Raw genomic sequence first — 25,464 nt, 5'->3', positions numbered from 1 at the left:
TCTCAAAGAGTTCCTCACAGTTGGAGGGGGGCAACACTCAAAATGCATTTTGCCTGGCAATATACTTCTGTGTTTCACATTCAGTGTACTTTGACGGGAAGTTAACTGATGTGTTTCAGAGTCATTCACGTTTTAACCTATCAACATCTTGTTTGGCTAAATCTATTTGATGTGCATGGAGCTTCAGAAGCCCTTCTCACCTCACCTCCCTGCCTTACCTTCAGGAAGCAAGGTTTGGCCAAAGGGAAACAAAATTCCAGCCACAAAAGGTTCAAGTTTGTTTTCCCCTGAAGTCTGAGAGGGTTCTAAACGTGAAATAAATGACATGTAATTTTTATGGGGTGCTAATATGTCATAGAAACAAACCAGACGATCAGATATCCAGAGTTTTCAGTCAGGTCCCAAAAAAATTGACCAGGGAATCCTAAGGCAAGGTGTTACCCTCCCCAGACCATCAAGGACCTTTAAATCCCACATACAACAAAGAGGGTTCATGTGTATAGTCATGTTAACAGCAACTTCTATGCAGCAAGCTGGTGAAATGCCATCTCTGCACACACATGCAGGCTTCATCCACCTTACTGATTCATGGTTCCAGGAATCTCAATTCCAGAGCTGATGTGTGGGTTCCTAAGCCAACCCTTCCAGCTGAACTTGGCAGCATGGATTCATCCATCACCTAAGTCACTCTTCAAAATGTGTCAATGACATATTAAGTTCCAATTCACAAAGACTTTCTACACAATTTCTGCAGTTTACATGGAATTTATTCAGAGTCATTATTAAGGTGCATACCCAAGGTAAATACCTTGCTCTTAAGAGTCAGTAAGCCCTACTTTTTTTCCTGATTTATTTAAAAAAGGAAACTTAATGGCCATCTAATTTAAATCAAAGCCAAAGCAAAGAACAGTTTAAAAGGCAAAGAATATAAAGAATAATCTATGCAAGTCAGAACCTCACCTGTTTAACTTTAGAATAGAATTATTTTAATGTTATAAAGACATAAGATTTAAAAAAACAAAACCTTTATAGTTTCTCATATAAGTTCATAGAATTTCACAAATATGAGCAGAAGCTCTTCTAAAAAGCAGTACAGGATGTATCCTGGGTATAGGCTATAGTTTTCTTCCTTTTTTTTCCCTATTTTTTTTTCTTTTTATTGACTCAACAGCAGTGTCGAGGAAAAGCACAGTTAAGGTCATTCTAAGGGCCCATTAAGAGAGCCTGCCTAAGCCCCCTGGCCAGTGTATTCAGGCCTCACTTCTTGTCACAAATTATTCTTTATTTCTAACATATTGCTGATTCCAAGGAAGAGAGGGTCTCAGGAGTTCTCATTGGCTGATTACTTCCTCATTAATTGAAGCTGAATTGTCAGAAAACTATAAACCCAGGATTGCTAAACTACTTCTACAGGTTCTTAGATCACCTGCCACCAGATTGCTAGCAGCAGTCATAAGTTACTTTTCTATGAATCCAGTTATATTTTCGAGTGTTGACTGTTGTTCAGAAATATGACGTGGGAACCTCAGAACCCAGATGAATGTAACCTGGTCTTTTAGCTGATAGAGATGCCACTGGTCCCCCTAACATCAGTAAGCTCCTAGGGTCAGGTGAGACTGATATGATTCTTGTCACTTTAGAAGCAGTGCCATAGGTGAAGGCTCCTTACTTATCCCACTTCCGGTGTCCCTGGACAGAATTACTGAGGTAGACACTATATGGGTACTGGTCTCAGATCCCTATAAACCATTCACACATATTCACCGTCAGAGTCTCAGTTTTCTAGGGAATGTCTAGAGTTTCTGCCTAAAGTTAGTGTTCTATACTTCTGAAAATAATTTCCATTACTATCAAAACAGAATGGCCATTAAATGGCCAAAAGGGATCCCTTATATAGTGTTGGTGAGAATGTGAACTTGTTCAACCACTCTGGAAAGCCGTGTGGAGGTGCCTCACATATTAAACATAGCTGTGTGGCTCACACCTGTAATCCTAGCTACTCAGGAGGCTGAGATCTGAGGATCATGGTTCAAAGCCAGCCCGGGCAGGAAAGTCCGAGAAACTCTTACCTCCAATAAACCACCAGAAAACTGGAAGTGGCACTGTGGCTCAAGTGATAGAGCTCTAGCCTTGAGCTGAAGAACTGAGGGACAGTGCCCAGGCTCAGAGTTCAAGCCCCACAACCAACAACAACAACAAAAAATTAAACATAGAACTATCCTATGATCCAGCAATTCCACTCCTGGGCATTTACCAAAAGATTATAAACTAGGCCACAGTAAAATCACCAGCACAACCATGTTTATTATAGCACTATGCATAGTAGCCAAGGCATAGAATCAGCCCAGATGCCTCTCAATGGACAAATGGATCAAGAAAATGTGGTATATATACACAATAGAATTTTATTCATCCATCAGAAATGATATTGTACCATTTGTAAAGAAATGGAAAGACTTGGGAAAAATTATGTTAGATGAACTAAGTCAGGCCCAGAGAAACAAAGGATCCATGTTTCCACTTATATGTAGAAGCTAGAATTAGCTTAAAACTCATAAGTAAATATGCTGAGTATCATGCAAGAATACACAAATGAATTTACTGAAATACAGTAGATTCAAGGGAAATCTCAAACAGTATAATTCTATAGCAAGCCAAAATCAAAGTTCAGCAAAATAAAATACCAGGAAGCAGGTACTCTAAAGGGATAGGGTAGGGTCAAGGTGAAAGGGGTAGATGAATGAAGAGGAGAAGAGGGGTAAAAAGGGCAGTTAAGAATTCAGTATATACACAACAAAATGCAGAGTGAGGAGAGTGGTAGGTAGGTGTGGGATGGGTGAGAATGTTGAAAGGGACAACACTGATCCAGATATATCGTATCCATAAACTGCTTTGTTAAGTGGCAACTCTTACACAATGACTTGAATAATTTAAAAAAAGAATTAAGCTGCCCCTTTGACTTTTTTGAGATGTTTTGACTATGTGTCTTGTAATTTATCTTTTTTTTCAGTAATAGAGTTCAAATGTAAGACTCATGCCTGCGATGTAAGTGCTCTACCTCTTGATCCATACCTCTGATCCTTTCTTTTTGTATTTTGCTTCTGAGAAAGGGGTCTCCCTAACTGTACCTCACCTGGCCTCTCTTGATTCTCCTGATCTCTACCTGGTAAGTAGTTGACATTATAAGCACGTATCTCACCATGCTGAGCTTCAAATATATCTATGAACTGAGATCCACAGGACTAGGACTCAAATTCTGTAAGCATCATGGTTACAACTACTCCTCCCTCTCACTGCTAGGAAATATGGCTAACCCATCAATGTTTGCCAAAAATATTACTGGCATGTCCTAATATCTGGAAGACTCTGACTCTCCACAGTAGTGCTTTATAAACTGTGTTCCTTAGAGTATCAGGGATTCCCAAAAGGTTTTTGGAAGCTGATAGGTTACCAAAATGGAGTGTGCTTCATTTAAGTTCTGAATTCATCACTCCAAACACAAAAGTGATTTAATTTTTATGTATTTTATATATGATGTTACAATGAAGATATTAACTTGAAATTAGAAAACATAAAGTCTTAAAACAGTAAGAATGGTTAAAGGCTAGATTGTCCTAATAATACCCACTTCACCTTTTACAGGTTGTGGGACCTTAAGAAAGAGTCTGGGTTTTCTTATCTGTAACAATGTTATTTCTTGCAAGTTATTGCAAGTATTACACAAAGCAACTAATGTAAATGTTCAAGACAGAAACTGGCAAATATGAAAACCCTTAGTATGTTCTTCACATGAGAGGTAACACAGGATAGGGATTACAGGTATAATTCAGGAGCCAGCATGCCACTTGCCAGCTGGGTAGCTCTTGGTGAGTTATGAAATTTCTGCACACCTGGAGTCCCTCACTTAAGAAGCAGAGCTCAAAGAGTTTTTGTCAAGATTAAATGAGTTATTATGTGTGATATTCTAAGAAAAATATCTGGTACATGGTATCATAGAAATGACAGCTCTTATTTATGCAGTACCTGTATTTGACCCAGTTGAGGTTAGCTTATGACTGAATTCAAGGATGTTGTGCTTGGTGTTATCTACTACAACACTCTCCCTCTCCATCTCCGTCTCCATCTCCAGCTCTGTCTCTGTCTCTCTCTGTCTCTGTCTAGATGTCTTTCTGTCTGTCTGTCTGTTTCTCTCTCTCTCTTTCTCTCTCTCTCTCTCTCTCTCACACACACACACACACACACTCTCCTGGATTGCCCTCCATGTTCTTCTCTGCTTACTGAAGCTGACCATCCTTCAAAGACCTCTCTATACTTATCCTCTTTCACCTTGTGATGTGATCAAACGCTGGAACTCTGAAGACAGTCAGATATGGGTCAAGTTTTGGTTCTATCTACAGATAATCTGTGACCTTGTGTCAGTTTTAAGTCAATGTTTTCATGCCGCTTCACATTTTAAGCTGTGACCAACCACATCCTTCCAAATTGACTCAAAACATGGGAGGATAGGAGCCCGATGCCCATACTTTATTAAAGATTCAGGTGATTCCAGAGTCAAGCCCAGCTGGAGAACTGCCTCCTAAACCTTCTGATCTTCTGCTATCAAGTGTGAAGAAGCTGTGACACAGTTCTGACACTCTGTGTCAAACCCTGCAGTGGCTCCTGCCCACAATGCCTCCACTCACCTGGAGGACCTACAGTGTTCACTGTCTGCTTGTTCTGCACAATGCATACACTTAACTGCTACCACTGAACTGTAATGCCCTAAAGGCCAGGGACCATGTCTCCATCTTCTTTGGAAACCCCTTCAGCAAATGACTTGGTATCAGTGTCCACACTCAATAAATCCTTGCACAATGTGAGGAAAGGGAATACAAAGAGGTGATTCTGAAACACCCCACTCTGACCCACTTAGTGCAATGATGGATGAAGTGTAAGTCCAAACTTGATACTTTCTTACCCCATGAATCATTGGTCCCCTCACCATCCTCACCAAATGCCCTACAAGTTCTTGCTTTCTTTCCCTGAGCACCTTTTATTTGCTATGGAAATGAGGGACTCAGTTTCAGCTGTTGTGAAGATAGAAGACCAGGGTTCACTGACACACAGTAGCTGCCAGAGTACAGAAGATCCCTGAATTCCACAGAAGCATAATAAAAATGCCTAGGTTCTGCACTGAATAGAAGTAACCTTTAGTCTTGCTCTTTGAGATGTGTATCCCTTCCTTGCTTTACTCTATACTCCACTGGGTAAATTCCATGCACCAGGCACTCTGCTGGACACTAGCCACACAGTAGTCCTCAAAAGTGGTCAGTGTTGGAGGTAAGTCCAGAATGAAAAACAGTTGTTTAGTGGTCCATTAGGGAATGCTACAGATTGATCTGGCCTCATTAATTTAAAAAACACACATACAAACAAAACCAAGAAGCTCTTGATATTTGAGTTCCATGTCTAGTGTTCTTAGTCATTCTGTGTTCCAGATCACACAATGGTTAAGTTTCCAAGACTTTTTGTGTACATTTGAGTGGCTTGTAGCATCACACATACTAAAATAATTAAACTATCAAATGGTCTTCTAAACTCTAGTCCTTGTATACAGATCTGAATAACTATCAGATCTTTGAGAGTGAACAATGGAATTTTAGAACAATAAAGTAAAAGAGTTAAGACCTTAAATTGTTAATATGTGTTCATTTAACTTGTACATGCATGTGTAGTATTAGATACTTAAAAAATCACTTCTCCTCAGGTATCTGCCAAAAGCATGCTCTAAGATCCACAGTTTTTTCCTAACATAGGGGGTTTCCTGAGTTTTCTAAGAGCTTACTTGGCATGAGCTGATCTTCAAATACCTTGAAAATTTCTCACCTTAAGTAATACATCCATTTTAATCTGATAGGTACTTTATGTTAATGATTTGGAAGTTTTAAAGCCCCATTTTAAAAACATATGTCAGACTCCACCACCCATGCAGGTTTCCTGTCTTCATACCACCTTAAGTGCAAGAGAATAGTAGTTTTCAGTTTGCACCAGAACACTGAGACAATGAAATTCCACATCCCAGGTTATAGCCATCCAGATCGTGAATGGAACCAGCTCTACTCTACTAGCTCTCTGCTCTGGGCTCAGAAGGTCATCCTAAGATCAGAATAAAAAGCTTAACTCAGATAAAAACTTGACCCAAGATAAAAGCTTAACCTCTCTGTCCCATATAGCAGCTACTTCTCTACTTCTCAGACAATAATGTTGAGCTCAAAGACCTGTTGAGGACGACTGACTTGATTTTGCCAATTTCTGTTATCTTATGTTTCTATCTCTTCCTCCTTCCTGCCTTCCCCACTGCTGCCTTACAGTGACACCTTTTGGAAAAGGTTGAAACTGAACATGCCCAGACTGCTCTTGGCCTGGACCTGGCCATCCCTCTAGGTGTGCTGTGATTTAAGGCACTAGAAGCTTTGCCTGACTATGTTACCTTCCCATGATTCTACTTCAAATAATACCCACTTCAACTAAGCTTGTATGGCCTCCAGTTCATTGCTTTTGAATACATTTTAAGATCTCCTTTTCCCCCTTCTCTTTTCAGGCTAACTAACAAAATTCCATACCATTATAAAAGATGAAAGCATATAAAAAAACATATGCAACTGTCATTATCCTGGTCTATAAAGTTTGTGAATTCTATGAGCTTTGACAATCCAAATTATTTCTTCCATATCAGGTGATGATTACATTTCTTTCCTTTTGCTTAGTGTAGGCTGTTCCCTCTTTCCCTCTCATTCCTCCCTTCCCATCACTGTCTTTGGGTTGCTTAGTTCTTCTTCTATGTCTAGTGCAGCTGATGGGCCCCTTTATTGTATGTTGTTCTGTTTCTTCTATTGTATGTTGTTCCATTTCTTCTGCTCCTCCTTCTGGCTTCCTTCTGTTGCGTGCATACATCTACCCAATATATGGTCAAGAATGAAGGTTAAAATGGGTTTGCGATTTTAACTAAGTATCACTCTTCCACAATACTGTGAAATATGTGAAATTTATGTAGTCACCTAATCTCAATTTTTAAAAAAGTGAGAGAAGGGATAGGTTAGGAGAGATGGGTGACAAAGTTGTCAGACACCTTGTACCCATATATTGTTTTGTAGAATGGGAACTTCTTTGTACAACTACTTAAAGATATAATAATAAAAAATGTAAAAAAAAATATGCAACTGACCGAACAGATTACAGTCAATCAAAGAATGTTAAAGCACACATGAGCAACCTTTTCCAGCATACCCTCAAGTATGCTTGACTCCACAGGATGTTTGGCTCTATGTGACCTCATCAGAGAGCGGCTCTCTGGTGTGAGTCCAGATGGCTTTGCTGTAGGTTGTTTTGAGCAGTTGGGAGATTTTCTGTATTCTCTGGATCAGTCCTGGTGCAAGACAAAATGCTGCCTTTCCCTAACAGGATTTTGGACACTCTATAGGAGCAGTATAGGGAGTAAGGAGTCTGAGCTCTTAGAGTAGATAGCTGTGGTCCTAATGAGGCCCCAGAAACAGTAATAATCACAGGGCCAATTGTGGAAATATCTGTCAGACATTAAAGTTGAAAGATTAAATGTAAAAGAAAGATGTACAAGAAAGTGGTAAAAGAAAGGCATTAATAGTAAATATAATCCATTCCCCTCTGGGCTAAGAGTTTTAAATGTACATGAATAGAAAAAGCACTAAAAGGAAATGCATTTCCTTTTCATGTGGGTTCATTTCTAGGCTCAGGGATTTCAGGTAATCTATATTGTTCTTCATATTTATCACTTATTGCTATAAATGTGCATTATTAAAGTAAACAAGAATAAAAATTCAACCAAGTAAACTCTGTATAGAAAGTATCTCAGATCCTGGGCTGGGAAGGTGGCTCAGTGGTAGAGTGCTTGCCTTGCATATCTGAGGCCCTGGGTTCGATTGCTTAGCACCACATAAGCAAAAAGAAAAAAAGCCGGAAGTGACGCTGCGGCTCAAGTGGTAGAGCACTAGTCTGAGGAGCTGAATTGCTGAGAGACAGCACCCAGGCCCAGAGTTCAGGCCCCACAACCGGACCCCCCCCCCAAAAAAAGAAAGTATCTCAGATCCCATAGAAGAATTAGCTACCTGTGGACCACAGTCTGCAGATGGGAAGAATGCAGAACTGTAGAGTGGGACAGGACCTTCTGGTAGCACTTACTGTGGTATTTATTCTTAGTCAAAAATGCTCCTAGGCAGCTATACTTCTCTGCATGGGTTCTTAGCCCTGACAATCTCTTAGAATTATGCTGATTGCAATACATGTTTGCCAGGGATTGTCTATGTTTTCATGATTCCAGTTAATCCTGCCACCTTCGCCCTGCCCTATAATTCCCACATGTATTGTTCATTTAACTCTTTTCCCTAATAAGCTTCTATGCTCGTCTATGCTCACATGTGTAAAATAGACCTTCTTGCAGAAATAGTTATGAGGTCACTGTGTCTTTGCTACTCCCAACTCCTAGATGCCACCTGCATTCCTTGCCATTTGTGCCTCTTGCATCATCACCAAGTCTTTAAAGTCAGCAATGGAGAATCACCCTCACATTAAAGCTGTTTTATGTTTTGACTCTCCAACTCAGAAGTAGCAGAGTCCTTGACAAAATCTCAGTGACCATTATGGTCATTCATTTATTTATTTTGCCTTGTGTGGATATAGCCTTGTCTGATTTTTTAAATCTTTTCATTCTGGCAACACTCAGGCTCTAGAAAGTCAGAACCTTTTGTTCCTGTCATTTATAGCATGATCTGTTCATTCTCATTCAATAAATCAGAGCAATGCGGTCTAATAGATCTAATTTCTTGTGATAGAAATCTCAATGTGATCACATTCTAAGAAGAAAGAATGAAATGGGTCTCCACTACTTTGAATTCTTCTGCTGGTTTGGCTCTGCATGCCCTCAAGCTTGATTCCAAGTATGCCAAGTATGATCCCTCAAGATCCTTGTATTCTATTAACGTCTACCTTGAACAATAGTGACTTCCCTCTATGCCATCTTGTGCTGCGAACACATGAAGTTTAATGCCTTGCACACATGCTTCCACTTGGCACAGCCTATTATCAATAGACAATGGTGTGAGAGATTATTGGAGTTTCATGTATTCCCAAAGAAGCAGGCTTCTTAACTGTTAAGTAACTCAAGCTCAGAAAAGATCATGGATTTACCCAGACCCAGGTGGCTGTTCTTTATCAGAAATTGAATATGATTTCTGAGTACAATATAATGGGAGATTCATTAACAAGATCTGTAATGAGAAGGTGTAGGGGGAAACACTGGGCCATGGACACCTAAGAGTAAGGATAAGGTTTGATTCATTTTCCTCAGTGTTGTTAGATCTATATATAACATCCATCATTCAGCCTAGATGAACATACATTAGTGGAGAGATCTTGGGTCCCTTTTGTTTCAAGACTACAATATTTACTATGTACTTTTACCTCAGCCCTGTTTTAAAATACCTTGGTTGATTTTAGTTTTTTATTTCTATACAATGAATTACCATAAATAACTCATGGTTCTGTAAGTTAGAAGTCTGGGCATGCTGTTATTGGTTCTTCAATCAGGGTCTCATAAATTTGAAATCAACTTATCATCTGATCTGCATTCATACTTGTAGCTCACGGTCCTCTTCTATGCTCATATGTGTAAAATAGAACTCAATTTCTTGCAGAAATAGTTATGAGGTCACTGTTTCTTTGCTACCCCCAACTCCTAGATGCCACCTTCATTCCTTGCCATTTGTATCATCACCAAGTCTTTAAAGTCAGAAATGGAGAATCAGCCTCACATCAAAGCTGTTTTATGTTTTGACTCTCCAACTCAGAAGTAGCAGAGTCCTTGACAAATTCTCCTGACATCAGCCACCATAATACACAAAATTAAGCTATTTGTATAGTGAAGAAAATAATAAACTCCACTCAACTTCACCTGAATCAAAAAGACCACCTCCAGTGTAAAACCACACACAGGATGGCTCAGTATACATTTGTATATATATTCAATATTTAATATGAATAATCATATTTAATATTCAAAGAAAGCACACGAGCAAACAGAACTGAGGACAGGCTACACTCCACCAGGCTATCTAGCATTCTAGTATTGGCTTCAGAGTATAGAAGGGAGTGGTCTGTTCCAGGATATGTGGAGATAGGTGCCCTCTTTATCACTTCCACAAAGCCTTACCCTCTTCCTTACAGCCCTTCATTTTTTTCAGTGTTCCTTGTTTCAGAGATTGTGACAATGGATTGAGAGTCTGGGGCAAGGGCTATGTTTTGTGGGGCTAGGAGATTCTCCCTGGTAAATTGGGTGGTCTGGCAGTAGAGGGCAGAGTCCTAGGCTACAAGTGATAGAAGATACCTGAGTATACAGGAAGTTCTTCTCTTCAACCTGGCCCTGTTCATTGCAAAAACTTGCGTTTCCCACTGGAGGACCCAGCAAACCCTAGCCCACTCCAGCAATAAACTGTTTTCCCCAGGGATGGCTGCAGGACTCCCTGGCATGAGCCTCTGTCAGAAAGCACGAGGTAACTAGCAAGCAGACTGCCCTCTGAACTTACCTGATCAGTTCAGGACCAACAAGGATGATATTTCTTAAAGTCAACTTGCTATATAGTCCTACCAATTATATAGGATATAAATCATAAGAAAACGATATTGCGAGGATCATTTTCTAATTTTGCCAGCCACAGTTGGCAAAATAAAATAAAATGCACATGATATCAAAGTATTTTCTACTGTTTACTTCCCTCAAAGAGCAGGAGAAAAGCAAGGATATTTGTTCTCACTTCTCCTAGTCAACATATCACTCTAAGGTCTAGCCACTATAATCAATAAAGCAAGAAAGAAGTTTAAAAAGCATAAAAATTAAAAATAAAAGACTACTCATTATCTTGCCCACGTAATTGTAACCCCTCTGTACAGTATTTTCACAATAAAAAATAAATAAAAATTTTAAAAAAATAAAAAACTATCCTGATCTGTAGACAATACAATTATCTATGTAGAAGATCCCAAACCATCTTCAAAAAATGTAGAATAAATAGGTTCAGCAAAATCATAGGATATAAGATCAACACAGAAAAGATATATTTTTATATATCAACAATAAATACATGGAAACTAAAATTTAATACTATTTATAATCACTTCAAAAAATGAAAAATGTACTTCCAAGCTTAATGAAACATGTACAGGATCTATGTGCCAAAAGTTACATAATTAGGATGAAAAAAATCAGATGACTTAAATAAATGAAGAAATATAGAATAGTTGAGAATTATAAGACTCCCAGGCTGACCATAGATTTAATGAAATTCCTAATGAAATATTGGCAAGTATAAAAATGTATAAAAATGCAAGCTGAACATAAACCTTCTATGAAAAGGCACAGAATCCAAAGTAACAAAAATAGTCCAGAAAAAGTATAGGAGAAATCACACTCTGTCCAATAATAAAACACTGTGTAGTTCCAGTAACCAAGGTAGGGTGGTACTGGCAGAGGGATAGATGCCTAGATCTATGAAATAGAATTTAAAAAAAAAACACAAACAGGCTAACAAAAATGGTGCTTGGCAAAAGGGCAAATCAATTAATTTACTGAATGAAAAATGTCTTTTCAACAAATTGTGCTGGAGAAAGTAGCCCATTAAATAGGCAGAAAACAAACTGAACAATTATATATGCAGAAAAGAAATAAAACCATCAACCTATACCTTGTATGTTCCATAAGAATTACTTCAAAGGGGATGAAGAACTTAGGTGAAAAATACAAAACTAGAAACCTTTTTAAAGATTGTAGAAAATCTGCATCTAGGTCTTAGAGGTGATATCAAAATCAAGATTGGTACAGTAGCCCTCCTCTCTGTGAGGACCTTGTTGAGAGGACAAATGAAAAGAAAGCTATGAATTTGGGAGAAAGTATTTACAAACCAGATATCTGAGAAACAACAGAGAATATATAAAGAATACTCTAAATACAACAGTAACTTTTCTAAAAGTAGACTAGACAGGAAGCATATCCCTGAAATACATGTACAGAGGTAAATAAGCAAAAGAATATTTCAAATAATTACAAATTAGGAAAACACAGATTTAAACCACAATAAAGTATCACTACACAGTGACTAGAAAGGATGAAATAACCAATGTGGGCAAGGATTATGATAATTTGTACCATTGGAATATAAAATGATGAATAAGAAAAATGAAAACATATGTTTATACCAAAAACATTAATGAATTCTCTAGCAGCACTATTTGTCACAGCCCCAAATAGAAAAGAGCATATTCATTTGTCAACAGGAATCAGTTCAACAATGATCCAACAGGTCATGGAATATGACTTAATTTTTAAAAAGACATGAGGAACTGATGTATAAGAGTAATTAGAAAATTATGCTAATTGAAAAGACCTATCTGAAAAAGTCACATACTACATGTTTCCATTTGTACAATGTTCTTGAAATGACAAAATTATAAAAAATGGAGAACAGATTAGTGATTGCCATGATAAGAAGTGGGGATCATAGAGACTAGTGTAGTTGTAAAGTGAAACATAAGAAATCCTTTGTAATGATGGCTTGTACTTAGCAAATACCATCACTACAGCCATACTAAGCTCAAGGCTAGCAGACTACCACTTGAGGCTAGCATACTACCACTTGAGCCACAGTTCCACTTCTGGTTTTTTTGGTGACTAATTAAAAGTAAGAGTCTCAGATTTTCCTGCCAGGCTGGCTTCCAACCATGTCCTCAGATCTCAGCCTCCCAAGTAGCTAGGATTACAGGCATGAGCCACCAGTGCCTGACCCTTTTCTTTTTCTAATTTTAATTTTTGACTTTTAGATAGGGTCTCCTGCTTTTTGCTCAGGCTACCCTAACTCCCCCAGGTAACTAAGATTGCAGGTGTCAATCACTGTGTCCAGTTTGTTTTTGAGATGGGGTCTTGCTAACTTTTGCCTGGGCAGGCTTCAAACACTTGATCCTCTTAATTCTGTTTCCTAAGAAGCTGGGATTCCAGGCTTGAAGGTATGCTCTGTTTCGTGACTGACTACATCTGTTTCTTGACTGACTATATATGTTAATACTGTGGTTGCAATATTGTACTATAATTTTGTAATCTGTTAGCACTAGGTACATGGGATTTCTCTATTTTTTTTCTTAAAATTACATTCATTTATAATTACCTAAAAAAAAGGTACTGTAAAAGTACATACCACATATTAGAGATCTAGTCTACAGAGAAATGAATCACCAGAGCAAATGTTGAGGCAGAAGAGATGCTCATATAAGGTCAATAAGGCTATACCTGTCCTTTTTTTTCTTCCCCAGTGCATGATGACCTGAATAAGGGAAAGATTGGGAGATATGAGAAGAACTTTGAAGCAGAGTGAGCAAGAGTTTTAAGAGTCCCCAAACGTTGAGCTATGAGACCCAAAAGAATTGGGAGGGTGGAATGTCTCCTCCAAACATGAACTCCTAGAATGCCGAGAGAATCCTGAAAACGTCAGTCAGTCCTGGTTTGATAGGAATTTGGATTTCTTTTTTCTTTTATTTTGTCAGTCGTGGGGCTTGAACTCTGGGCCTGAGTGCTGTCTCTCAGCTCTTAAGCTCAAGGAGAGCACTCTACCACTTGAGCCACAGCCCTACTTCCAGTTTTCAGGTGGTTTTATTTGAGATAAGAGTTTCACAGACTTTCCTGCCCAGGCTGGCTTTCAACTGCGATCCTCAGATCTCAGCCTCCTGAGTAGCTAGGATTATGGGCATGAGCCACTGGCACCTGGCTAAGGAATTTGGATTTCTATCCTGAGTATACGTCAATGCCACGCTAAACTTTCTGGGAGCTTGGGGATAGACAAAGGCTTATGTAAATTGTAAATTATTTACTGTTTACTTCTATTTCTTAAAGAAGTTATTCTTCACTTTAATAAGATTATAACACATGATTGGTGCTTGTGACTTCAAGGATGTTGATTAAGATGATAACACATGACTGGTGCTTGTGACTTTAAGGATATTGATTAAAACTGTATCACAGGATTGGTACTTGTGACTTTAAAGATACTGTGACCTCACTTTCTGCACATATACATACCACTGTACTCTATTCAATAAATACCTTGTAAAACAAACCTTGGGCACTTGAAGCTGGTAGGAGGCTTCATGCCCCTGATGCCCCAAACCTCAATTCCACGGTCTGGTGTTTGTTACTACCTTGTCCCTGGTTGTGGTGGGCTGCGACAGAAGTGGCATGCATGGTGATTCTGGAGAGATGGGTCTTTGTAAATGGTGGTACACATTTCATTTTCATCCACAGATTCTTTTGCAGTGGGCACTAGCTCAAGCAAAAGTAGTGAGATAGGCTACATTTTTCCTTGTGGCTTCTGTTCTACAAGATACTTGACATTGATGTCAAGTGCTGGGATCCTAGTAGCAATGCTTCTTTCGTCAAGATGGGGGTCACCATAATGAGAGGGAAGAAATGTCAGCTGGGGAGGTTTAAGACTTTCATCTTTTTAGAGGAAAGCACTATATATTGAATCATTTTAGTCACAATTGTATATTTTAGTATAAGCCTCAGCAAGAACCACAAACCAAAGTTTTATTTCCATAGCCACTTCAACAGTTCAAAGCAGCCCTATGAATCACCTGAACAAGAATCACAGTGAATCCATTTTATTAATGTGTGCTGAGGTGAGATGACATCCATGGTCAGTACTGTTACCCATGACATATGGGAAGTTTCTGAATCCTGTTCATGGTATCTCAAAGCCTTTCCGATCTCTGCCAACCCTCATCAGTCAGTGTGTACTCCTCATACATTGAAGGAGAGGATAGGTCATAGAGTGGAAGGCTTTCAGTGATGATCATGGCTGATGAAAACAAGTGATAAGAACACTTTTGTAGTAACCAGGTAGAGACAAACATCAGTTTTCTGCTATTGTCATCTCCCAGAATGCCATGCTTTTTATTTTTCAGACTCCAGACAGTGAAGTCAGCTATAAGTACTATACATTTCTTCTTTCTTTCCTTGCCTTTTATCTTTTCCTATACTCTTACAAAAGTACCCCTTCTCCAATATCAAAACTATGCAAAACTGTCATGGAATCTATCAGTGCCTTCTACTGCTACTTACATAACCAGGTAAAAGAAAATTCAAATTAACTGGCTTGACACATACTGAAACAGTATGTGACATCAATGTTCTTATGAGTTATATGATTAAGTAGAATGCAAGTAGCACACACCTATAATTGCAACTACTCAGGAGTCTGAGATCTTAGGATCATGGTTTGAAGCCACCTCACACAGGAAAGTCCATGAAATTCTTATCTCCAATTCACCACCAAAAAAGGTCAGAAATGGATCTGTGGCTCAAATGGTATACTGACAGACTTAAACAGTAAAGATCAGAGATCACATTCAGGCCCTCAGTTCAAACCCAAGGACTAGAAAAACAGAATGTCTAAATGACTAAATGTCCTGTACCCTGTTTCTATAAAACAAACAATCACTTGAAAACAGACCTATTTAAGTGCTACATTCAAGAGTGCATCATGCATGCTAACAGCTAAATGCCCCACAGGTATTGGTTTCCTTATAATGAGAATCCAGGAAACGAAAAATCACAGTAATGCTTCATTATCCTCAAACTAAACACATCCTGCAGATGTATTTGAACTAACTGGCTTGGTTAGTATCTCTGTGGTAGGAAAGCAAGATCCAGACATGAAGTGCCAGAATAAAATCTTCTGCTTGCTTCTATTTCCCTTTTATTTAAACTGTTTTATCAGGGCTTTATTTGGGCCCTGTTGCTTCAGGAGAAGGGAACCTCCCAACTGTGCCCCTGGAGCACAACACCCCCCACAGTGACTTGGCTCCCTCCTCTCAGAACTATTACTTTTACATGGGGAAAAGAGCAAATCTTAATTGGCTAACTTTGATATAAATCACTCCATAAAGAGAAGCCTCAAAACAAAGACAGCCACCTAAACAGATCCTTCATGCACACAGTGACCAGCAATTGTTGTGAGAGACACCAGAAAGCAAGGCAGACAAACAAGCCTCCCTTGCTGCGTCCTGAAGCCGAACAGAATTCACCACTTTCCTTCCATTTTTAAAGCATGTCAGTACTCTCAGCAGCGGCAGATATGCGGAATCCTTCCTCTGATGTCATCTTAGCAGTCATCAAGTGTCTGTCCCGACATCTTCCCCATACCTCAGGGAGCAGGGCTTTTCTTTTTGGCCATCGAGCTGAAGTCATAAGAAAGGTTTTGACACCAGGACCAGGACCACTCTGCTCCTCACCTGGCTGTGCCACCAAAGACTGTTCCCTACCCATATGAGGCTGTGGATTCGCCTGCAGGAAGCCTCATGGACAGCGGCAGGAATAGGTTGTTGGGCAAAACAAGCAAAGTATATGTCCTGCTGCCTATGATTTTCAGTGTGTGGGTTCTTTTCTTGTTTATGTTGACATAGGAGAACATTTTCTGTTCATTTGGGCAGAAACAGAAACTCCTCAAATCCAAGTAGGTGAGAGACTTTGTTCTATAAAAATTCACAAGTGAGTTGAAAAGCTCTCTGTCAGGTCCCACAATTTATGGTCCTATATTAAACTCCAGGCTTTACTAAATACTTGTATCCTACTTTTGAACTAGGCATCTATATTTCTCTAAAGGACATTTTCTAGGATTAAGACCTCTGGATTATATTTTCAAAATAAGTGATTTTCTCCCAGTAGCTCTTTTCATACTTTTTAATCATTGCTTTTATTACCAGTATGAGATAACAGTCTTGTCCCATATGAAGTGATTAAGTATAACCCTAGCATAGAGTAGTATGGAGACAAGCCTACGTGAAAATATTGAACTTCCTGCTTAATTACCAGATATTCACTCAAAGATCTGAATGTCAGTTGGGACTTTTTTTTTTTACAATAGGCTTCTCAAATAATTTTCATTTTAAAAATATTTCTAATTATGTTTCTTCTCTCTTCTCCAAGAATACACACGGTTATAACTAGCTATTGGAAAAACAATGACACCCAGAGTTCAAGAGGTGAAACAGCCTTGATATTCAAAATAATAAATATGATACATATATTGAAATGAATACTCCGTTTGACAGGTCACACTTGGTAACCTTAAAGGTGCCTCTCTCTGGGCCATAGTTCCTTTTGGATGAACAATTAGGCTGTGTGATTCTGTATTCAATCCTTTAGATAAACTGTGCACACCCAGCCAGGCCACTCTCCCTCCTGCTGGCGCTGGGGCCAGGCTGTCAGGCCCAGTCCTCTGGTTAATGTCAGTAGCACTATGTATAAAAGGTGACTCCAGTATGTACAAATGTTGATCTTTAGAGAAGTCATGCCTAGGCTCACACACACATCCACTCTTTCGTCTACCGGGTCACCAGCAGGAACAGAGGGCGGCCAGGGAAGGGGCTTGGCAAGAGCACGGTATGACTTGTTAGGTTACATAGCCCTCTGGGACTTCCCTGCCTGAGATTAATCCATAATCCTGTTTTGTGTTTAAAGGAATGCAGGTTCTAAAGGCCGTGCCGATGAGACAGCTTCAGAGGCGATGGGGACATGTTCTAATGTACAGTAACAAACTAAGTGCCAGCACAAGAGAGCACAGAGAGAGAGGAACTGTGCAGAGGTAACGTGGAACGTTTATACTTAGCCAAAGTCATTACCTTGAGGTCCCAAAATAGATACTGAAATCATAGCATAATGGCTGGAGTACCTATAGGTAAAAATATAAAATAGATACATACAAACACACATACACACTCACAGTTTGAAACAGTTTATAGTTTTCTGGTGGCTACGCCAGTTAGGCAGAATCAAGATGTCCCTGATGGAAAACACCGGTGTGGTTCTAAGGACATACACTATTCATGGATGGGACTTCCAAACTAAATTTCATCTGAATATCAAGTAGTAAGACATCTCCCATCTCATCCCTGAACAATCCTATTTTTACTACATCAAAATTGTTTCTTCCTTTGCCAATTTCATTCTATCCCTTTTTGCTACAAAGCGAATGTTAAAAGCTTCCTTTTACAATTCGAATGGTCCGTGCACACACAAACACACACACACACACATACAAATCAGGAATTCCCATGCTGAAGAGAGGGTTATGAATATGTTCTCATCTAGATTCTAACAAAAAAAATCCATAACACTCCACCATGAAGAAAGAGCTTCTTGGGAAACACATTGTTGAATGCCTCAGTGCCTCATGACAGCATAGGTATACATTTAGCTAGCTAATGGCATCTTCTGGTTCAATTTAGAGAAAGACAATTATGACAGCTAATTATCTATGCTCCATTCCATTTTGTGCCTTATCCTGTAGTTACAGTAATTTCTGTTAAGATTTAGCTTGCAATGGTTGGCAACACAACTAACCTTTGCAAAGGTAAAGGTTAACAGAAGAACAGCATTTTTCTCCCTAGGTGTAACCTCTCAGATGGAACAAAAGTAGTTCCATGCTCCAAATATAGAAAACAAAAAAGGAAACAATAAACCTTGTTTTATGGGATTTCAACACTGGGCCTCATGCTTGCTGGGAAGATACTCTACCACTTGAGCCATGCCACCAAGCCCTTTTTGCTTGAGTTATTATTCTGGTAAGGGTCTCATATTTTTACCCAGGTCCACCTTCACACATCAGTCTTACCTATACTTCCCACATAGCTGCACGAGTATATACTATCACACTTGGCTTATTGATGAGATGGGGATCTTACTAGCTTTTTGCCCAGACTGGCCTGAAATTGTAATTGTTCTGATCTCTGTCTCCTGAACAGTTAGGAGTATAAGCGTGAGTCACTGTACCTGGCAATTGCCTATATTCTAAAGTATTGCACACTGTCTCTAATTTTCAGTTTGGTGTGGGATGAGATGTGAACACGTCTGTGTGTGTGTAAGCAGTAGCCTCCCTTTCCCCTCTCCCTCCCATCAGGTGTTCTAAGTCTCTTCTCCCTCCTCATTCCCCTGCCTTTCTCTCTCCCCCCTACCCAATCATAATTCTGAGGAGAAGTTTCTGTTTCCACTTTTTATCCTATAGGTAGAAGCCAAACCCTATAATTGAGCAGACTAAGACACTTTTACACTGATAAGTACCAGCTCCCAAAATCAAAATTGTATGATTTCTATTGCCTTGTAAATAAAACTCCAGCTCCTTCTCCTGGTGGCTGACTCTGCATCAAACACCCAGTGTCATCCTGCACCACCTTGGCCCTTGCTGAAAGGCCCTCCCCAGGGGCCCCATGGAATCTGCTATTTCTTACCATATCTTCTTTCCAAACCCCTCCTCCCCCAACTCTTCAAGTATCAGGCATCATCTCAACTGTCAGGTCTTGGTGTAAATGTCACCACCTTCTCCAAGGACTTCTCAAGCCCCCGAGTAAAGCGGCTGCTGACCTCTCTCCTAATCTTGGAATTCTTCACTTCAGCCCCAAGTTTGTCCTCATCATAGTACGTGTCACAATTTTAAATTACTTAAGAATTTCTTCAGACATATATTCTTTTATTTCCCACACAAGGCTCTGCCAGGTAGAGTTGCTCAAGCATATATCTGGAATCTGGGATAAATGCACATTCTTAGCAACCAGGTGTCTCCCCTTCTCGGGAAACTTATGGGGTACACCCCAGTAATTTGAATTCAAACAGCTCTTCAGTCCCATTCTGATTCCAGTGCTTGTTCAATTTGGGGTGTTAATGGCTCATATTCATGTCCACTTTCCAAAGAACACTCTAACATGGATGGCACACAGCTGCCTCTGTATGGAAAAGGAGGAGTGGGCTTGTTTTCACACAGGATTCATTCTTGCAAGAAAAGGGCCTGTGACCATTCAGCCCAGAAAAGACTTCTAAGTGCACCTGTGTTTGGGGAAAGGTTGTGGAGGGAAATGAAGCCCTGTGAAGGATCCCCTGGCTCAATTCTATTCCACCAGATGGGTGATGTGGCTGCAGTCCAATCATCTGCACAGGGACCTTGCTGGATCTACAGTCACCACCCAGATAATAGTGCCTCTGTCGTCCCTGCCTCCCCATCTTACAGTAGCATGCCTTAACAACTCAGACACTGCCTTATCATTGCTGCATCCTGGCCTGAATGGATACTTCTCACAGAGTAGCTACTCACAAAATTTCTACAACGGGAATCGATGGCTGTAGTAGCTGCTAAGTCATCCTCTCTTATATGGCTAAGGAAAAAATGCACAAAGGAGTTCTGCTTGCTTGATTAATCAATGGACTAATGACTGTCATATAAAAATTAGATATAAAGCACAAAGGAGCTGGCGGTGGGTAGAGGAAAAGTCTGGATCTTAGAGTTAAGAAAACCCTCAACTTAATTCCTGGCCACTTGCTCCCAATGTCTCTGGGCCAAGTACCTGGCCTTGTTTGCTGCAGAAAATATACCATGCAGCTCAAGATTCTTGTAGGAACCACACAAAGATAAAGTGTGTAGGAACCACACAAAGATAAAGCATCAGGCATACAGTGAGTACCAGAGTTGCTGCGATGGTGCACATTAGTGTTCTTGCATAATCATTGACTTGAGAAAATGTACAGAGGCCTGTGCCGCTGGTGATATCCACAGTCTGTAAGTATGTACATGAACAAGTTAGGGAATCAAATTCCCACCCATTTTGTAGTTTTCAACATGCTGGTGAAATCCATCAGCAGCCAAACATGAAGAAACACAGGCACTGGGATTGGAGTGGTGAAGGCTCCAAGACTTTCTCTGTCACTTACCAGCTGTGTGACCTTGAGTAACCACTTACACTCTCTGGGCTTCTGCATTTGTGGACTGCAGTTATTAATACACTTCACTCAGGGTCATATTGAGGCCTGGAGATGAAAACATCCATGAAACACTCAGCCTGGGTGCCCTGCCCTTAATCAGCACTTGATAAATGGTAAGTATTGTTTATTAGAACTAACAAGCAGCAAAGAATTCAATCTCCACTACAGAAGAGGTGCGGGCAGTATTAGAAGCACAAATGAGGAAAGGATGTTATTCAGCAAAGGAAAGTGGGCTTCCCAGAAGCCATATAACATTTAAACGATGCTCTGAAGCAGGAGTTGCAAACGCAAATGCTGGCAGGCAAAGCTCTTATCTTCGGGGATGATGCTGGCCAGGCAAGGAAATGATCCCTCCCTACTGCTAATTTCTCCCAAGCAAGAATGTAGCTCCTACATGACCAGAGCCTATGATTTATCAAAAGGAGCAAAACTTTTTATATTCCTGTGATATCTTATTTTTTATTGGTGCTTCGGTTAAAGAGGAAAAGAAATATTTCTGCTGCTTATATTCAACAAAACACATCTGTGGGCTACATCTAGATCACAAACCAGCCCTCTCCTTAAAGGATGAGTAGAATTTTCTGAGAGAGAGAGATGATGTGAAGCACATCCAAATACAAGACAGTAAGGACTGGTATAGGAGGCAAGAAAGGTAGGACATGATCTAGAAAGTGGAGCGTGCTCCAGTGTACCACGTGGGGAAGATAAAGAATGAAAGGGTCCAGAAGAAACAAGGAGTCAGAGAAGCTTCTGGGGTGGAGGTAGAGCAAGCTGGCTTGGCAGGGTAATCAGGGAATGCTTATGTGGAGAAGGAAGTTCAAAGTGTTGGAAGGACAGTGAGCTGGCTGGCCACTCTCTTTTTCTCCTGGTGGACCTCAGGTTTACATTCTGTAAAATAAGCTGATGCAGTAGGTATGCTGTAAGCTTTCCTCTTATCTCTGTGGTTTCATACAAGGAACTGCTTCTGTCTCCCTCCTAGGGTGCCACATGCAGCTTCTATGCCCTGGGATCTGGGATTTCCATTAGGAGGTAAAAGGCTCCTTTCCCAGCCCCTGGGACCATCTTTACAGCCATAAGGGACAAGCTCATGGTAGCAATGCAGAGGAAATGAGAAGCCTTGAACTTAGAATAGAACCTCAATGAGGCAGCAACTCAAACAGTAACACACTATTTTTCAGTGTGACAGGATAGGCTGGACACTGGCTCATTCACTGGACAGAATTCCTTCATAGAATGAAGCAGGGCCTACTATTATTTTCATGTGACAATACAAGATGGTTAAACAGGTTCCAAGTCAAAGCCAGAAAATGGTAGGGCCAGCAGTGAAGCAGATGGTCTGTTTAATGCCAGATCCCAGTCTCAGCTGCTCTACCAAGCTGCTATCCTTCTAGACTTTCAAATCTTTTTCACTTTCACAATGTGCCTAAAGCTATGTGACTGGAAATATTCCTTGGCTATGCAAACCTTAGAAGGACCAGGAACTAGGGTCCCTCTATTGCTTCAAAGAGCAATTCTCGTGACTTAGAGAAGAGTCAAAAGATGTCAAACTAGCTGGGTGCTAGTGGATCATGTCTGTAATCCTAGCTTCTCAGGAGGCTGAGATCTGAGAATCACAGTTCAAAGCCAGCCTGGATAGAAAAGTCTTACCTCCAATAAACTACTCATAAAAAGCTGGAAGTGGCACTGTGTCTCAAGTGGTAGAGCACTAGCCTTGAGCAAAAGAAGCCCAGGAACAGTGCCCAGGCGCTGAGTTTAAGCCCCAGGACCAGCACCCCCCAAAAAAAAGTGCCAAACTAACTGCACTTGTTTATATGGGGAGTAGGTGAGCCTGCAAGACTGAGATTCTACCTGGGATGACTCATGCCAGGTGTGTAAATATCTCAGATGGTGCCCCTGAGTGGGGAGACAAGAGCCTGGGACTAAATGGTATAGGCAAAGATTGGGGTACCCATGAAAAAGAGTGTATCAGCTACGATGTTCAGCAATACTACTGGGCATATCAGCGGCAGCCATCTGGAACCAAGACCACAGGACTTGCCTCAAGCCTATTGTGGGTGAAGAAGCCTTTTCACCCTAAGGAACAAAAAAGGGTCATCATAATGTCTGAGATTTGATTGTCTAACAGGCCTGGCAAGATAGGAAGTAGGGAATGAGTTAACTTTAACTTGACTCAGAAAACACAAAATATACCTATATATCTAAATAGGATGGGATAAATGTGGCCACTGAGAATGTATTTACATGGAAAATATCAGTATTAAAAAAGGCTTGATGTGTTGAAGGAATTTTGTCTATCTGTATGTAAGAAACTTTCCCTCCCCTACATACATATAAACTAGAGTCTGATTGTTCTGTCTTTATATACACTATGTTTAGGTTGACACAATGGCTAATTTGTAAGACAAAAGGCAGAGTCATAATTTAAAAATTAGTGTAAAGGTCTATATACAAATACATAAATATTAGATTCTAACTGTGTTGGAAATGAAAGATAAAGCAGATATTCTACAGTTGGTCCTAAATTCTAAGAGCAATACTCCAAAACTAATTAACACATATTAACAATTCTATAGAATTTATCTTATACTTATAATTATAAGCATAGAAATATATAATTATAAGTATATATACTTATATCTTTTTTTTGGTTTTGGTCGTGGGGCCTGAACTCTGGGCCTGGGCGCTGTCCCTCAGCTCTTCAGCTCAAGGCTAGCGCTCTACCACTTGAGCCACAGCGCCACTTCCGGCTTTTTTCTTTTTGCTTATGTGGTGCTGAGGAATCGAACCCAGGGCCTCAGGCATGCAAGGCAAGTGCTCTACCACTGAGCCACCTTCCCAGCCCTATACTTATATCTTATAATTCTATAGAATTTATCTTATACAGTGATATAAACCTATGACTACAATAATTGTTCATAAACATGTCTTCCTCACAATACCCTTTTGAGCTATTCTCATTTGACAGACGGAAAAAACAAAACCAGACCCAGAAAGATTAGCAATTTGCTGCCAGCCAGTAAAGCTAGTAAGTGGAAGAGCTAGGATTTGAACTCAGAATGCCAGGCTCCAGAGTCTGATGATCACCAGAGAATTCTGCTTTGTAGTATCTCTTGTGAGGATTAGAGGTAGAATTATTCAATCTCCCTAGAAATTCATACTTACTGCAGCATTAGACAAATATGAGGAACTTGGTTTCCGTATTCATGGTTATTCTGTATTCATAACCCAACTAGAAACACAACCAAACTGCTGACATGTATAAAATATGGAAATCTTAAAAGCTTGAAAGATATCATTTTCTATTGTGGAGAAGTAAGAAAAACAGTCCATAGACAGTGTGGTTCATAAATATCTAAGGGTTGGAGGCCTGTCTAACTGTAATATTCTTGCAAGGGGAAGAACACTGACTTTATCGAAAGCCGGGCTCTGCTGATGGCCGACTTAAGACTGGAATGTGCAGATAATTATCTTTAAGGCCAGTCAACGGCTATATGTCTCCTATAATATCACCTTTAAAATCAAGCCAAGACATTCCAGTCTGAATCAAGGTTTATTTACAAAAGGACTTAACACTTTTAGATCCCATATTGCTTGGAGGACCACCAATTTCCAGTCCCAAATATCTAATTTCTTCAATTTCACAGAGCATGAATGAGATTTTAAGTACTCATATGTGGTGAAAAAATTTAAGACACTAAAATTCCTTTTCTTCAATGAAGTAAATTCCTTTGCTGATGCTTCACACACACACACACACACACACACACACACACACACACACAAAGATCACCACTAAGGACTGAAAATAGAAAATACCATATGTCATAACGCCATATTCATGTAGCTACAGGAAAAACTGCAGGTAATCTCAGCTGAATGGTATCCTTTGAAAGAGAGCAGTGTGACAGTGAGTACTCTACACGGGCCACAGGAAGAAGGAAGAACAGCTCTTCTACTAGCAACGACACAAGGCTCATAAGGGCACTAAAATGTCCAAAGCACTGGAGTCCAAATGGATCCCCATTTGTTACTATGATCTACCTGAGACTAACCTGGAAGCTTGTACCATGCCCTTTAGTGGTAGTGTTAAGAGCTGATCACACATCATTTTCTGAAGAACTGGCATAATCGGGCTCAAACCAGATCACAGCTGTTAATGCAGTATATAGTATGTTATAGAAAGTGAAGACAACTTGAGGTGAGGAAAGAAGAAATTTCACAAAAGGAATTTCAGAGCATGATACTTTCGCACTACAATGTTATTTGTGTGCTAGTACTACTAAGAAAAATAACGATTAGAATAGTCATCAGCACATATTAACTCAAAGTATAATTTTGCAGCGGGCACCGTATCAATTGCATCTTAATATTAGTGCAGTGAAAATAATTTACAACTGAATAATGAAAAGGCATTTAAGATAACTTAGGCCTAGGAAGGGTCTCATGTACTTGGGCCCACAGCAATCAAAGGAGCCTCCTGAGCTGCCATGATGCCCAAGAGGAGGTTGGCAAGCTTGTCAGCAAAGCCTGCTCTGGAAAAAGCAGAAACCAAGCCCAAGGGAAGGGATATATCTTTGGAAGAAAGTGCAAACAAAGGAAAAAGGGGA

At 39.9% G+C, this 25,464-nt stretch overlaps 1 protein-coding gene across 1 annotated transcript in view; it reads right to left on the bottom strand.

Annotated features, from left to right (window-relative positions):
- The window catches only part of Erc2 (ELKS/RAB6-interacting/CAST family member 2), a 784,984-nt gene that overhangs the window by 187,310 nt on the left and 572,210 nt on the right, over window positions 1-25,464 (bottom strand). The window lies entirely within an intron of this gene.

This window comes from Dipodomys ordii, unplaced genomic scaffold (assembly GCF_000151885.1).
Source record: "Dipodomys ordii isolate 6190 unplaced genomic scaffold, Dord_2.0 Scaffold132, whole genome shotgun sequence".
In the NCBI taxonomy this organism is placed as follows: domain Eukaryota; kingdom Metazoa; phylum Chordata; class Mammalia; order Rodentia; family Heteromyidae; genus Dipodomys; species Dipodomys ordii.
This window is presented reverse-complemented; position numbering and strand designations above follow the sequence as displayed.